The sequence below is a fragment of the Eptatretus burgeri genome, chromosome 18 (assembly GCF_056783735.1).
Source record: "Eptatretus burgeri isolate ZD-2024b chromosome 18, Ebu_testis_v1, whole genome shotgun sequence".
Lineage (NCBI taxonomy): Eukaryota > Metazoa > Chordata > Myxini > Myxiniformes > Myxinidae > Eptatretus > Eptatretus burgeri.
Genome location: NC_140978.1, coordinates 29185303 through 29200165, shown reverse-complemented (window position 1 = coordinate 29200165; position 14863 = coordinate 29185303). Strand labels below are relative to the sequence as shown.

The 14863-nt window shown below is 39.1% G+C and overlaps 1 protein-coding gene and 1 long non-coding RNA gene across 2 annotated transcripts in view; one reads left to right on the top strand and one right to left on the bottom strand.

The window, feature by feature from the left end:
* The window catches only part of SEPHS1 (selenophosphate synthetase 1), a 74113-nt gene that overhangs the window by 41838 nt on the left and 17412 nt on the right, over positions 1-14863 (bottom strand). The window lies entirely within an intron of this gene.
* LOC147008805 (uncharacterized) overlaps positions 1-14863 on the top strand; it is a 119356-nt gene that overhangs the window by 101698 nt on the left and 2795 nt on the right. The window lies entirely within an intron of this gene.

The window sequence follows — 14863 nt, the reverse complement described above, 5'->3', positions numbered from 1 at the left end:
TATTGACTCATATTTAATTAGGAGAAAAAAAACATTACCATCGATATCTATATACTTTTTTTCATTAACAGATTCAACTGCTACATTTTTTATATTAAAGGTAATTTTAAAATGATCTTATCTACAATTGAACGAAATGTCATTTCACCTGATATATTAACATCCTTTATTTCATCAGGATTTATATATTTTGGGTTGTTGAAAAAAATACAAATTTCTCCTTGCATATTACATATGGTCTTATCTTTTCTTTCTAAAGCTTCATCCATCAGGTTTTTATTTTTTGATACTTTTTCTTGTTTCATTGCTTTATCTAGTTTTGAATATATTGCCAGAAGAAGAGGAGAAACTTTTTTTGGAGATACCTTAATTGATGTTCTTCCAGGTATACTAAAAGCCCTTCCACTGAAGGAAATTGAAGAACTCATCGTATCCACCATAATTGTTGTTATCCAATAGTTGTTATATTTATCTTTGTTCAATTTTACATCCTTGACATATTTCTCAGTATATTTTACAAATGAAGAGATTGATTGAAACTTGTCTTTTGTGTCTTGAAACATTGTATTTATAAAGTGAAAAAAGTTGGACGATAAAATGGTTTTCAGCACAGATTCACCTATAAATTAAACGAATTTTTCATCAAGAAAATTTTAGTTTAAGCAAAGTTTTATAATATAAATATGGTGAATACAACGTAATGCGATGTTTGTAATCACGAATATAAATATTACAAAAAACACCTTCAAACCAACAAACATACATTTAATCTATTTCATCAAATAGCTCCTCTTGAGTTAGAAAGAAAACATTGTGATATCTGCTCAAAGGATGTTTTGAAGAGTAGTTATAATAAACATCTTCAATCACAAAAACACAAGAAAAATGAGTTTAAAGTAAAGGGAGACTATTATATTGAAAACACTGATGGGGCATTTAAAGAGCATATAAAAATAAGGATTTTTCAATTTGGAGAACCCGGTCAATCATCAATTGCTGAATCAATTGAAATAGTGAAACCTGATGTTGAAAAAGTTATTAGAAAGACATTACAAGAAATGAAAACTTTAAAGTTTTATATGGGAGTGAAAATGAATATGAAAAGACAGGATGAAGAACAAACTCCTTATATGAGAACAGATCTTCATTTTATAACATCATTTCAAGATTTTTTTTGAATAGTGGGGTTTATGAAGAACTATTAAGACAAGAGGAGGATGTTGATAATACAGTGGTAGGAAGTGGATTTAATATTTTTAAAAATCATCTTTTTTGATATACACATTCTAAAATCAAACCCTCTTAAAATTTCTTCTTATATTGAAGTACCAAAAGAAATAAAACTAAAGAAGGCAGTTGTTAATATGAAGAACAATGATAATAAATGTTTTCTCTGGTCTGTTCTTGCTCACTTACATCCACCAAAATGTAATTCAGAAAGAGTAAAACAATATTTGAAATATGAGAATACCTTGCACATTAAAGATTTTAAATTCCCAATGCCACTAACAGATATTCCTAAATTTGAGAAAAAGAATAATCTTTCTATTAATGTATATGGATGAATGGATACAAACAAAGTTCAAATATTAAAAATTTCAAACAACTATAAAAATGAAGAAACACACATTGATCTTTTATATTTTAGTGTTGGAAAGAATTCACATGACACATACATCAATAATTTATCAAGATTAATCTCTTCTCAGGTATTCAGAACAGCAAACAAAATATATCCTTGTAAGCGATGTCTTAATTCATTTCATACAAAAGAACGATTAGAACAACATTCAAAATATTGTAGTAATCATAAATCAGCTGTAATTACAATGCCTAAACCTGGTGAAAAGATTTCTTTTGAAGATTATAATAAATCTATCATGCACCCATTTGTGATAAATGCTGATTTTGAATGTCTCCTAAAAAAGATAAATACTGCTTCTCCTAATCCAAAAGAATCATATACAAATAAATATCAAAAATAAATTCCTTGTGGTTTATGTTATTATATCAAATCATCTGTTGGAGAAAAGTAAAATAAACTTGAATATTATAGTGGAAAAAAAGCTTCACAAGAGTTTGTAAAATGATTAGAAAAGGATTGTACAAGACTAACTAAATTAATGAAAGAAACAAATGAACCCATGAAATTAACCTAAGAAGAAAAATTATAATTTAGAAAGAACAATATCTGTCATATTTGTGAGGAGGAAATTGAGGAGTCTAAAGTTAGGGATCATTGTCATCTTACTGGTAAATATAGAGGTCCCGCTCATTCCTGTTGTAATCTTAATTATAAATTTCCTTCTTTTATTCCAGTCTTTCTTTACAACAGCGCCAACTATGATACACATCCATTTATCAATGAACTTTCAAAAACACCAGGGAATATTTCTGCCATAACAAACACAAGTCAAACGTATATTTCATTTACAAAAATGATATTCACAAAACCTTTGACTCATATTAGGTTTCTAGAGTCTTGCAAGTTTATGGGAACACCACTTGCCGACCCAGCATCAAATCTAAGCTCCACGGGCTCTTTTCCAAATCTTAATTCATTCTTTCCAAAAGAGGAAATTCTAAGTAAAGAGGAAATTCAGATTAAAGAGAGAATTCAAAGTAAAGAGGAAATTCTAATGAATGAGGAAATTAATGAAGAAATTCTAATTATAAAGAAAATTGAAACAATGAATGAAATTCTAACTAAAGAGGGAATTCTGATTAAAGATGAAATTCTGATGAAAGAGGGAATTCTAACGAGAGAGGAAATGCAAACAAGGAATAAAATTCAAAGTAAAGAGAAAATTCTTACAAGTAAGGGAATTTATCCTTATGATTATATGGATTCATTTATGAGATTTCAAGAAACACGACTTCCTTCAAAAGAAAGTTTCTATAATAACCTTTATGAAAAAGAGATAAGTGATAAGGAATATAAAAACGCACAAGAAATTTGGAAAATATTTAAGGTAAAGAACCTCGGAGAATATCATGATTTGTATCTAAAAACAGATGTTTTATTGTTAGCTGATGTGTTTGAAGCTTTTAGATCACTCTGTCATTATAAAAATTGTTATGGATTAGATCCTGCCCACTATTTCACAGCTCCTGGTTTAGCTTGGAGTGCAATGTTGAAAATGCCAAAACAAGATATAGATTTAATCAGTGATGTAGATATGCTTTTGATGATTGAGAAGTCTAAGAGAGGTGGAATATCACAAGTATGTTCAAAAAGATATGCTAAACCAAATAATAAATATCTTCCAAATTATGATAGTGAAAAAGATAGTAATTATTTGATGTATTTTGATGCTAATAATTTGTATGGATGGGCAATGTCTCAATCTCTGCCTTATGTTAAATTAGAGTGGGTGGAAGAAAAGGATTATGAAAAGGCTTTGATGAAGATTGTTATTTCTTCTCAAGAGGAATTGAATGAGGAAGAAGGTTATTATTTTGAAGTTGATTTGAGGTACCCGAGTGATCTTCAGAAAAAGCATAAACACCTTCCTTTTGCATGCGAGAAAGAAACCCCAAAGAAAGAATGGTTAAGTGATTGTCATAAAAGTTTTAATATTAAAAGCAAATCAACAGAAAAGTTATTAACAACATTCTATGATAAAGAGGGGTATGTTTTGCATCAGAGAAGCTTGAAACAGTTTTTGGAAGAAGGATTGAGAGTAGCTAAAATTCATAGAGTTTTAAAATTTAAACAAAGTCCTTGGATAAAAAAGTATATTAAATTCAATACCAATATGAGAACAAATACAAAAGTAAAATTTTAAGGGGAATTCTATGAATTGATGAATTATTCTGTCTTTGGAAAGACAATGGAGAATGTTAGAAACAGGCAAAACATTAGATTTGCAACATCTTGGAAAGAAGCTTCTAGATTGATGAATAAACCAAGTTTTAAGAGAGAAGAGGTTTTTTCAGAGAACCTTTATGCTATTCATATGGAAAAGGAAAGTATTGTAATGGATAAACCAATTTATATTGGAACAGCAGTTCTTCATTTATCAAAGATATTGATGTATGATTATTTGTATAATGGTTTAAAGAAAGAGTATGGTGAAAATGTTTCATTGTTGTATATGGACACTGATAGTTTTATTCTAGATATAAAAACTGATGATGTTTATAAAGATAAAGAAATATATTGGAGTATATGATACAAGTAATTTTAGTAAGAAGAGCGAGTTATTTTCAAAAAAGAATGAAAAGGTTATTGGTAAGTTTAAGGATGAGTTGGGTGGAAAAGTAATCAGTGAGTTTATTGGATTGAGAGCAAAGGCATATGCTCATAAGTCTGGTGATCAGATTGATAAGAGGTTAAAGGGAATAAAGAAATAAGTAATAAAGAAATCAATAACTTTTAGAAATTAATACAATTGTTTGATGAATAAGAAAGAAGAATATAGGAAAATGAATACAATAAGAAGTTATAAACATATAATATATTGTGAAGAAGTAAATAAAAAGGCATTAAGAGCCTTTGATGATAAGAGATTTATTTTAGATAATGGAATAGATTGTGTTCCATATGGATATTGTATGACAGTGTGTGTAGAATAGATTGTGTTTTAACGATGGGAAGGTGGGTTAGGGTTTTTCAGGGCTTCCGCCGTGTTTTTTCACAATATATAAATGGTCGAACCAAGTATTAATCAAACTAAAGAGTGGAGAAAATCTCAGTCTTGGTATATAAATGGAAAACATAATGAATGTGAAAAATATCAAATAAGTCTTATTGAAAAAAATAACTAAAACAAAGGTAAATAAAACAAATAAGCGAATCAATTTAAAAACTAGTAAGTTCGAGGATGTAAAGAAAATAATAAATATCCTTGAATGGACTGAAAACTTTGATGGTTATCAATTGAACAATGGAAAAATAATTTACTACAATCTCAAAATGATATGCAACTCAGGAGGTGGTCAGATGAGATCATCAAGAGAAGTATATCATTTCATAATAACACAATAGGGGTATCTTGAAAAGAAAAAGATTCAAATGTTTTATTTTCAAATATTTTAGATGGGGATTATTGTGCAAAGAAAATTAAACTATTGAAGGAATTTGAGAATGAACAAATCTTTATAGGTTCAATGAGTGAGCTCAACAATATGCATTGGTTTTTTTGAAAAAGAGTGTCCCTCGGCTTACATGTTTCAGATATTTCTTCAGAATCACCTTCAACAAATCACATTACTACTTGAACAAATCTTTAGATTATTGCATTGGTTATTTGAATAGAGTGCCCCTTGGTTAAAAGGGGAGACAAATAAATATACCTTGGGATAAAAAGCGGGTTTACTTTTTGGGGAAAAAAATATGAATCGCTGAAAATCCCCCATTCACTTATATGGGGAAAAGTGAGCCACAATCAGTATATTCACCCTACTGTGCTCTATATTATTTTGGTCCAATCTCTCAATGCCAACGAATCACTGAAATTCTAGTATCTGCATCCACATTCGGATCCAGATCTTCACAGTCTTTGTCACACATCCAACCTATCCACCAAATTTCATCCGAATCCGTCCACGACTTTTTGAGATATCCTGCACACAGACAAACAAGAAAGTCATGGAGAGCAGGATACTTGCAATATCCACCCACCCCCCCCCTACAAGGGTTGCCATGGATACATCAAATTGTCCATTTCATCAACATTAAAAGTGACAATCTTAAATCAAAGCTCAGGTCAATCGGATGAAAAAAAGATTTTTCAGATGACATTTGATGATTTTAGAAGTTTGACCTTGAGTTGACCTTTGGACCTCAAAATCAATAGGCTTCCCAGTTGAGGCTACCTCTACAACTTGGTAAAGTTTCATGATGATCGGTTTTGAATTGTGAGCTGCAGGGGAATGACAGGCAGACAGACAGACAGACAGACAGACAGACAGACAGACAGACAGAATAACAAAATCGACTGACGAATATACTTGAAAAATCTTAAATTTGGCAAGTAACAAAGCGTCAGGTGGTAGCCTGCCAAGTGTGACGAAAATCCTTGACCTCTGACATATACAGTCAAAAAACATTGACAGCATCACTTTTGTCCTTCAGAATCCTTTGGTAAAGTTTGATGAAGATAACTGAAAGTGTTTGCGAGTTTAAAAAAAAATTCCAGAAGTTTAGTGCTCTTGAAACAGTCTTATACACCGCTTGATAGAACATGTCCAAGTACTAGTAAACAGAAGGTTTTTGGAAGTGACAAGGTGGTGATTTGTATTCTCCAGTGTTCAAGCAAATAATTCAACCAGCAGAACATAACCATTGCTTCACTGACAGACCAATTAATCTTCCTGTTTGCCAAAAAAAAAAAAAAAAAAAAAAATAAAAAAAAAACTTGGCGAGAAGGAAATGGAAAGGAAGACAAATTTAGCCGTGCATAGAATGCTCTAACCATGGGTGAAACTGCAGAATTTTTATTTTTTTTAAATAGGAAAAACAAGATTTTCCTCTGGGGGTTCAGGGTATGTTCACCCAGAAAATTTTGAAAAATTGACCTCAAAATATGCATTTTGGAGTGATCTTGTCCATATTGCAACAAAAACAAACGATGCAAGTGATAGTTGGGGAAGAATTTTATTATTTCACCGAAACATGCAATGCTGGACACTGGGATTGGTTTAAGATCTTTGGGTCTTGGGTTTGAGCCCTTGTTATAACGTTGAATTAACACAAGGTGGGTTGACTCATTCCGTCATCCTTCTGAGGTTAGCAAAATGAGTAACAGGGGGAACTACATCAGCGTTGGCCAGCGGTCGGAGTCGTGAACGCATATAATAGGTGACGGGAATACATCTGAAAGGAGTAAAAAAATGCCACAAGGGAACGGTAAGTTCCAGACATTATCTGCCTAACAGAAACTTTCCTCTCCCAAGACGTGTCTGACTCCCAAGTATCTCTCCCTGGCTACTCCCTCTTACGGTATGACAGACCTGAGCCTCGTCCTGGTGGAGGTGTTGCTCTCTTCATCAAAGACTCTATTCCTCACTCTCCATGCACTGCTCTCACTCCCCCACACCCCCACACCCCCAGGAATACCTCTGGCTTCGGCTTCCCCTCCACTCCCACCTCATGTTTATATGTGTACTGTACCGTCCACCGAACAGTGATGACTCCATCTACACCTCACTATCCGAAAACATGGACCATCTTCTATCTTCTCATCCAAACTCTCTTCCTCTTATGTGGTGACTTCAATTGTCATCACGCCAGTTGGCTAGGTGTGGGTACCTCTCTCACCTGCCATGGCACCTCAGCAAAAGCTTTCTGCGACTCATTGGGACTGACTCAATCGGTCAACTTCCCGACCCGGATCTCAACCAATGGTACTCCATCTCTTCTGGATCTGGTTTTGACAAATTTCCCTGACAATATCTGCTGCTCTTCCTTCGCTCCAATTGGTTCTTCTGACCACGTCCTTGTCAAAGTGGACATCTCTCTGGCTGTTATCAGAGAACCACCTCACCGCCGTCGAGTCTGGCATTTCACTCAAGCCGACTGGCAGGGTCTCCGAGCAGCCATCAAACTTAGACTGGTCTCCTATCACTACTTTCTCAAACATCAACTCATCCTGGGAATTCTTTCAAAGAAACTTGCTCTCCCTCATGCACAGATTTATCCCCTCTCGTGTTCAGTTGTCTTACCCTTCCTCCCGCCCTTGGTTTACTGAAGCTTGTGGCGAGGCAGTTGTCCTGAAACAACTTGCCTTTGCCTCATGGAAAGCAAACCCAACTGAGGAGCAATCTCAGTTCTTTCCACAAAGCTCGGAACAAGTGTGTATCTACCCTCAGGAGAGCCAGAAAACAACATCTTTCTCATCTCAAGTCTGAACTCTCAAACCTCTCTCCCTCCTCAAAATCCTGGTGGCGCCTAATCAAATCTGTTTCTGGTGTATGTTCCCCCTCCATCCCCTCCCTTACCTCAAATGGCCGCACTGCTGATTCCACACGTGATAAAGCTGAATGTCTAAACTCGGTGTTTGCAGCTAAATCTTGTGTCCCAAACCCATCACTATCTCTACCCACTTTACCCAGTCGCACCCAACTGTCCCTGAACTCTGTATCCTTTTCTCCTGACAAGGTGGAGAGCTTGCTTTCAAACCTCGAGTCAGATTCTGCAACCGGTCCAGACGGCATCAGCCCACGTGTCCTCAAAGCCTGCTCTTCTGCTCTTGCTCACCCTCTCTCTGTTCTATTCACCCTCTCATTTGCCCAAGGTCATCTGCCATCTGCTTGGAAATCTGCTAAGATCACTGCCCTGCATAAAAAAAGGTGCAAAAACAGATCCCTATAACTGCAGACCAATCAGCCTTCCAATCATCAGCAAGGTGATGGAATCCATCATCGCTTCAGATATGAAATCCTTCCTCTTCTCCAATGGCTTGATTTCCAATCATCAATTTGGTTTCAGACCAGGTCACTCTACCCTGGATATGCTGCTTCTGCTCTCCCATCAATGGATGGAGGTCCTCAATGCCAGACAGGAAATCCGAGCTGTATCCCTGGACATATCACGTGCTTTTGACACAGTCTGGCACCCTGCCCTACTCACCAAACTCTCTTCCCATGGTATTCAAGGCCATCTCCACTCATGGCTCGCAGACTTCCTCTCCTGTCGCAGTCAACGTGTGGCCCTAAATGGAGTTCTTTCATCCCCTCTTCCTGTGCAGGCTGGAGTTCCTCAAGGTAGCGTTCTGGGCCCTGTTCTTTTTCTGGTTTTCATCAATAATCTCTCTGACTCTCTGGAAAATCCTCTATTTCTCTTTGCCGACGACTCCACCCTCTGCCGTACCATCTGTCATCCCTCAGACCGGCAAGCAGCAGCTTCTTCACTCACTGCAGATCTGGATAAAATCACAAACTGGTCCAACACGTGGAACATGTCTTTCAATCCAGACAAATCTCACACTCTCACTATGTCTCTTCGAAAGGACCGTTTACAAAACCCCCCCATCCACTTTCTCAACAATCCTCTGGAAGAAGTCTTTTCTTTCAAGCTTCTAGGTCTCACTATCTGCCATGACCTTTCCTGGGAAAGTCACATTTCCAACCTCGCCTCAAAAGCCAGTCGCCGAATGGGAATCCTCCGTCGTGCTCAGTCCTTCCTCGGCCCTCTTGAGCTCCTGACCACTTACAAAGCTTTTGTCCGTAGCCTAATGGAGTACTGCTCTCCCCTCTGGGCTGGTGCTCCTGCCTCCCACCTTTCTCGGCTTCACGCTGTCGAAACCAGGGCATTTAAGATCATCGGCATCTCCCGCAATGAAGCTGAGTCTTTGGGCCTCTCACTCAATCACCGCAGGTTGGTCGGTGGTCTTTCTGTCTTCTACAGACTCCTCTCCAGCCTTGCCCCCCCTGCTCTCTCTGCGATTTGTCCCCACCACATTTCCACAGGGCGCTCAATGTCCGCCAACAACCCTCTTATGGTAAAACTACCAAAATCATGAATCACTGCTCATCTTCACTCTTTCATTCCTCTTTTTTCCCGCCTTTCGAATAAACTTCCACACTCTATTCTTTCCCATTCTTCCATCCAGGCTTTCAAAACAGCTGTTCACCACCACCTCTTATCTTCCCCCATCCAAATCCTCGATCTTTTCTACCCCCGATAATCCACCCAAGCCCACTTCCTTCATTTCTCCTGCTTTCCTTCCTGAAAGTCCCTGAAATGTCCATCTTCTCTTCGCCATGTTCCCCGTCCCATCCCCATCCCTCTCCCTTCCACAGTTCACCTAATGTGTCTGTTCCCCACTGTTTTGTCCCTTCCACTCCCGCCCCTCTTGTCTCATGCCTCCTTGCTGTGAGTTGTGTGTTAGCTCTCATACGAGCCTCGACCAAGGTATACGAAAAAAAAAAAAAAAAAAAAAAAAGTTGCCGAGGTACTTCGCTGAATAGCCCTCTGGAACCCGGAAGGGCCGAAGGCAGAAATGTTGATGAAGGATCCAAGGAGAAATAGACCTAGGATACTTCAGACGAACTGCACCAACCCGCATAAGCGGTAAGGCAATGCGAGACGTGTGAGGCACCAAAAAGCATAGAACTCTTTACACACAAGCCAAACGAAGGTGCCAATATCAAGGGAAGAAGCGTTACGAGCAAAACTCCACGATAAGGATTGCCTTTTCAGCACACCAGGCACAGATCATCTCCATAGAGTGGAATACATCTGATCGACACCAACAAATGGCGGTTGTTCGCACCCAAAACGTCAAGCAGTCAGATCTTTCATGTGGAATGAAAAAGACGTACGAGGTGTTTGGAATCCAAGTCAATCCTTCATTCCACCTGTGACGGAGCAACCCAGTCGTTTCTCTTCCGGTTGCACCAGTGTCCGGAAAACCCCCCGATCAACCCAAACTCGAGAATATTTACATATTATAACATGAAAATGATGCCGCGACAGATCAAAACGGCACGCAAATTCTCCTCAACCTTTTGTGAGATGATTGTAGAAGAATTCTACCAAAGGATAAATATTCAGTCCCATCTCGATGATAACTCAAGCAGTGTTCTGCAGCTATTATAAAATGCCCACGAGTGCTGAATGAAAGTCACAGCCTTCCATTCCGATAGGGGAAAGCCCCGTGTCCCCGCCTTTTCGTTTTCCCACCCCCTCTTACAACTTCCTCAGTCTTCGTTAAACTCAATCTCAAAATTATCATTCCAACAACAAAAAACCTACGACTACACCATTAATATTACAAAATAAAATGTGAAGAAACACTCAATGTAAACGAATTTTAATGGTCATTCCAACGGGATAACCAGCACAATCGAATATGTTGGCGAGGGAATGCGGATACGCAACATCAACGTACACACACAAGGTCGCCTGCCTGGTGGATAGCTGATCACGGCAATGAGCCAGCAAGCTGATGTACCCGGATAACTTCGACAAAAATTACCATGGGAGTAATCCACATGATCGTGGTCATGATGTGTTATTGCGTGAGCATCCGGAAGAAATGGGTCATGATGCACCACATCCGGATGAAATGGGTCAGGAAACGAATCAGCATATCTGAAACGAATCACCGATTCCCTCTAATCGCGGCATGCTTTTCTGATGACAAAAATTACCGTACGAGTCATTACAAAAATACTGATTTCCAAAAAATATGGAAGGAGTTTCACCTATGTTTAACCCTTTGGAGTCTTTTGAGACTTGATGCAGTGCCCCTGTTACCAATAAATGTTTTGGGTTTTCAGAGTCTTTTGTTTTGGGGTCTTAAAAGGGTATTCAATGGTCAAAGGGGTCTCAGCAGTCTAAAGGGGTCGAAAAGTACATTCCAATAGTGAGTAATAGACATACATGTGTGAAGTCATCACATGTCCAACCTGGCCTCCAAAGCCAGTCAGACTGGGCATTCTCCGTCGTGCAAAGTCCTTCCTTGGCCCACCTACAAAGCTTTCACCTGCAGCCTGATGGAGTGCTGCTTTCCCCTCTGGGTTGGTGCTCCTGCCTCTCACCTTTCTCGGCTTCACGCTGTGGAAACCAAGGCATTTAGGATTATTGGTATCTCCCGCGATGAGGCTGTCTTTGGGCCTCTCACTCTCTCATCGCAGGCAGATCGGTGGTCTTTCTGTCTTCTCTTCTCCTCTCTTTCCCCATCTTTCCACAGGGTGCTCAAGGTCCGTCAGCAACCCCCTTCTGGTGAAACTACCAAAATCATGAATCACTGCTCATCTTCACTCTGATTCCTCTCTTTTTTCTCACTTCTGGAATAAACTCCCACACTCTTCAATCCCATTCTTCCCTCCAGGTCTTCAAAACAGCAGTTCACCACAATCTCTTATGGTGTTCATGGTGAACTTATGTCATATGGTGAACAGCAGTTCACCACCCCATCCAAAACCACGATCTTTTCTACCCCCGTAAATCCACCTCCTTCAAATCCCCTGCTTTCCTTCCTGAAAGTCCCTGTAATGTCCATCTTATATGCCCTGTGCTCCCCACCCCATCCCTCTCCCTTCCACAGATCTCCTAATGTCTCTGCTCCCCACCGTTTTGTCTTTCCCTCTCCTGCCTCCCTTGTCGTGTGTGGTGTGTTAGCTCTCATACGAGCCTCAACAATGTATACAAACAAAAAAAAAGGGGGGGGGACTTAGTTTGAAATTGACGTTCAAATGGTGCATAATTAATAGATATGTAGTCCCATGGCTTTACGGACAGACTGATGGTGTTTTTCGTGTTTTGATATCTATATTTACAATTGTGCGGGGAGAGAAACGTGAATAGGTAACTGTTGCCAAAGGAAATTTAGAAATTGTAATACCCTCTGCCACCATAACCAAGTGGCACCACATGGTTCACACTTACATGGAGAGAATTTATGCCCCCTCCTTCACCCCCCCCACCTTCGAGTGAGGCCACGGCCACATAGCCTATATTACCCCCCCCCTCCCACCCCATAAAATTGTATTTGTACCCTGAGTTTGGAGTTTGTAACTTAAAAGATGTGGCCATGGATAAGGAACAACAAATTTACCAGAGAGAGAGAGAGAGAGGGAGAGATAGAGACACAATGGCATTTATATATACTAGTGTGGGCCCGTAGGTGCGTGCCAGTATCTGCAGCTTCTTCCTTCGCTCTCGTAAACGACGACTGGATTGGGGCATTGTTTCAATTAGATCGGACCAACCGTATCATAAATAGCCATAACTTGGGAAACACCTGGGAAATGTACTCAGGTCCCCAGCGTCAATTGTGACGTCATATCAAACGAAGAAGAATTGTGACTCCCCCTCTCTCTCTCGCCTCCCCCTCCCCCCCCTCTCGCCCCTACTCTCGAATTGTGACGCCCCTCTCTCACACCGCTTCTCTCTCACCCCCTCTCTCGCCCCTCTTGAATTGACGCCCCTCTCTCTCACCCCCCACTCGCCCCCTCCTCTCTCCCCCTCTCTTGAATTGTGATGCCCCCTCTCTCACACCGCCCCTCTCTCGCCCCCCTCTCTGTAAATGTAATCACAAATGTCTACCAAGCACAACAATTAATTCAAACCTTGAGAAAAAACAGCTTTCAAACCCTTGGGAAACAGTTCTTTCCCTTTGGAAAATTCAAACCTTGGGATTAATTAATAATTTGAACAATTAATTCAAACCTTGGGAAAAACAGCTTTCAAACCTTGGGAAACAGCTGAAACGGATGAAGAACGATATCAAACCTTGAAAAGGCACATACTCGGGTCCCCAGCGTCGATTGAGACGTCATACCAAACGAAGAAGTAGAAGAATTGACGTCAATCGTGCAAAAAATAATAAAATTAAATAAAAAAAACATTTATTGTGACGTCATAGCACCGCATCTCGTCATTGGTTGACAGATAAATGGCCGTAACTTGGGAACCGCTCGTCCGAATAATATCAAACCTTGAAAAGGCACATCCGCGGGTCCCCGGCAATATTCCTGGGAAGTTTCAATCAGATCGAACCGGCGGTCGTCGAGAAACGGCGGTCGCAGACAGACAGACACACACACAGATTGCTGGAATTATAGATAGATATATTATATATATGGATTTTTAAAAAAAAAGAAGATTGGAAAAATCGTATAAATAAAAAATTACAGGCTTTACCACCATTTTCCACAACGTCGATTAAATCACCCAACTTAACATGTTACATTAGTTATTTGTGCCTGTTGTTTGCGTCCTTTTAAGATGTCCTTAAAAACAGTAAGTTTCGTGTTTGGAATGATTTTCAATTTAGTTTGACTACCAGACAGACGACAGGCAGACAGTGTAAAAATTCTCCCACTCCACTCTGCACAAGTGTGATCAGGACGAATTCAGAGCCAAAGTTCTGTAAAACAACAAACTTATCTTCCGATTCATGTTTAAAAAAAATCGTCCGCAACTATTTGGAATATCATGCTGTGCATTAAGATTTTCGTTCAATCCAATATAGCTGCCAGACCCTGTGACCTATTAATTATTCATGAACACCCTGGTATCCCCAACGCTTGAACATATAGGTAGGGTTTCCCCTTGATCTGTCAAGCCATTTTAGAGAAGGTTCTTAAAGGATTAGTCTTCAAAAAAAGTAATAGCTGCCAAACCATGTGAACGATGATGTCATAGGTGGATAACTTTTTTGTTCCTCATGGATAGGCGATCATACCTGTAAAGTTTCACCTCGAGCTGTTCAGCCGTTTCTGAGAAGATGATTTTAATGTTTAAAACAATAGGATTGCCAAACCACGTGACCGATGACGTCATCAATGCCCCCGCCCCCCTCCTTAAATTTAGTCCAAGATGACCCTCAAAATTTTTCAGACTGATAGGATAAAGCGTTCCGATGTATTCAACAATGACATCATAACAAATAATCACACTCGTTTCCCATGGGGAGTAGTTCACAAGTGCCAAGTTTAAATTTTTTTCAACGTTGCGGTTTCAGAGATTGAGCTCCAAAGTTTTTCCTTTTTTCCAACATGGCTGCCACACTACGTGACCTATGACATGATAATTATCATTAAAACATTATACACGAGTAGTTTAACCTTTGGTGAAAGTTTTGTGTCAATCCATAGACTCCTATAGAGAAGGACTGGAACCTCACGATCTCGGGGTTTGTAACTTGAGTCTGAATGATTAACTTGAGTCCGGGGCTAAAATGACTTCTAGAAGGGCTGGAGACACAATCTCGGGATCCATATTGGGGTTTTTGAGGACGGCGAGTTCAATCGTGTCATTTTCAACACCACCTGAGGTCATCTTCAAGGTCTCAAGGTCAAATTACTGAATTTTGGTATTTTTTGCCCGTTTTTGTGTCTAACTCATAGAGGAAAACTTTTGTAAAGTCGATGACAAAACATGACATCGTGCACCTTCTGCAGCTAC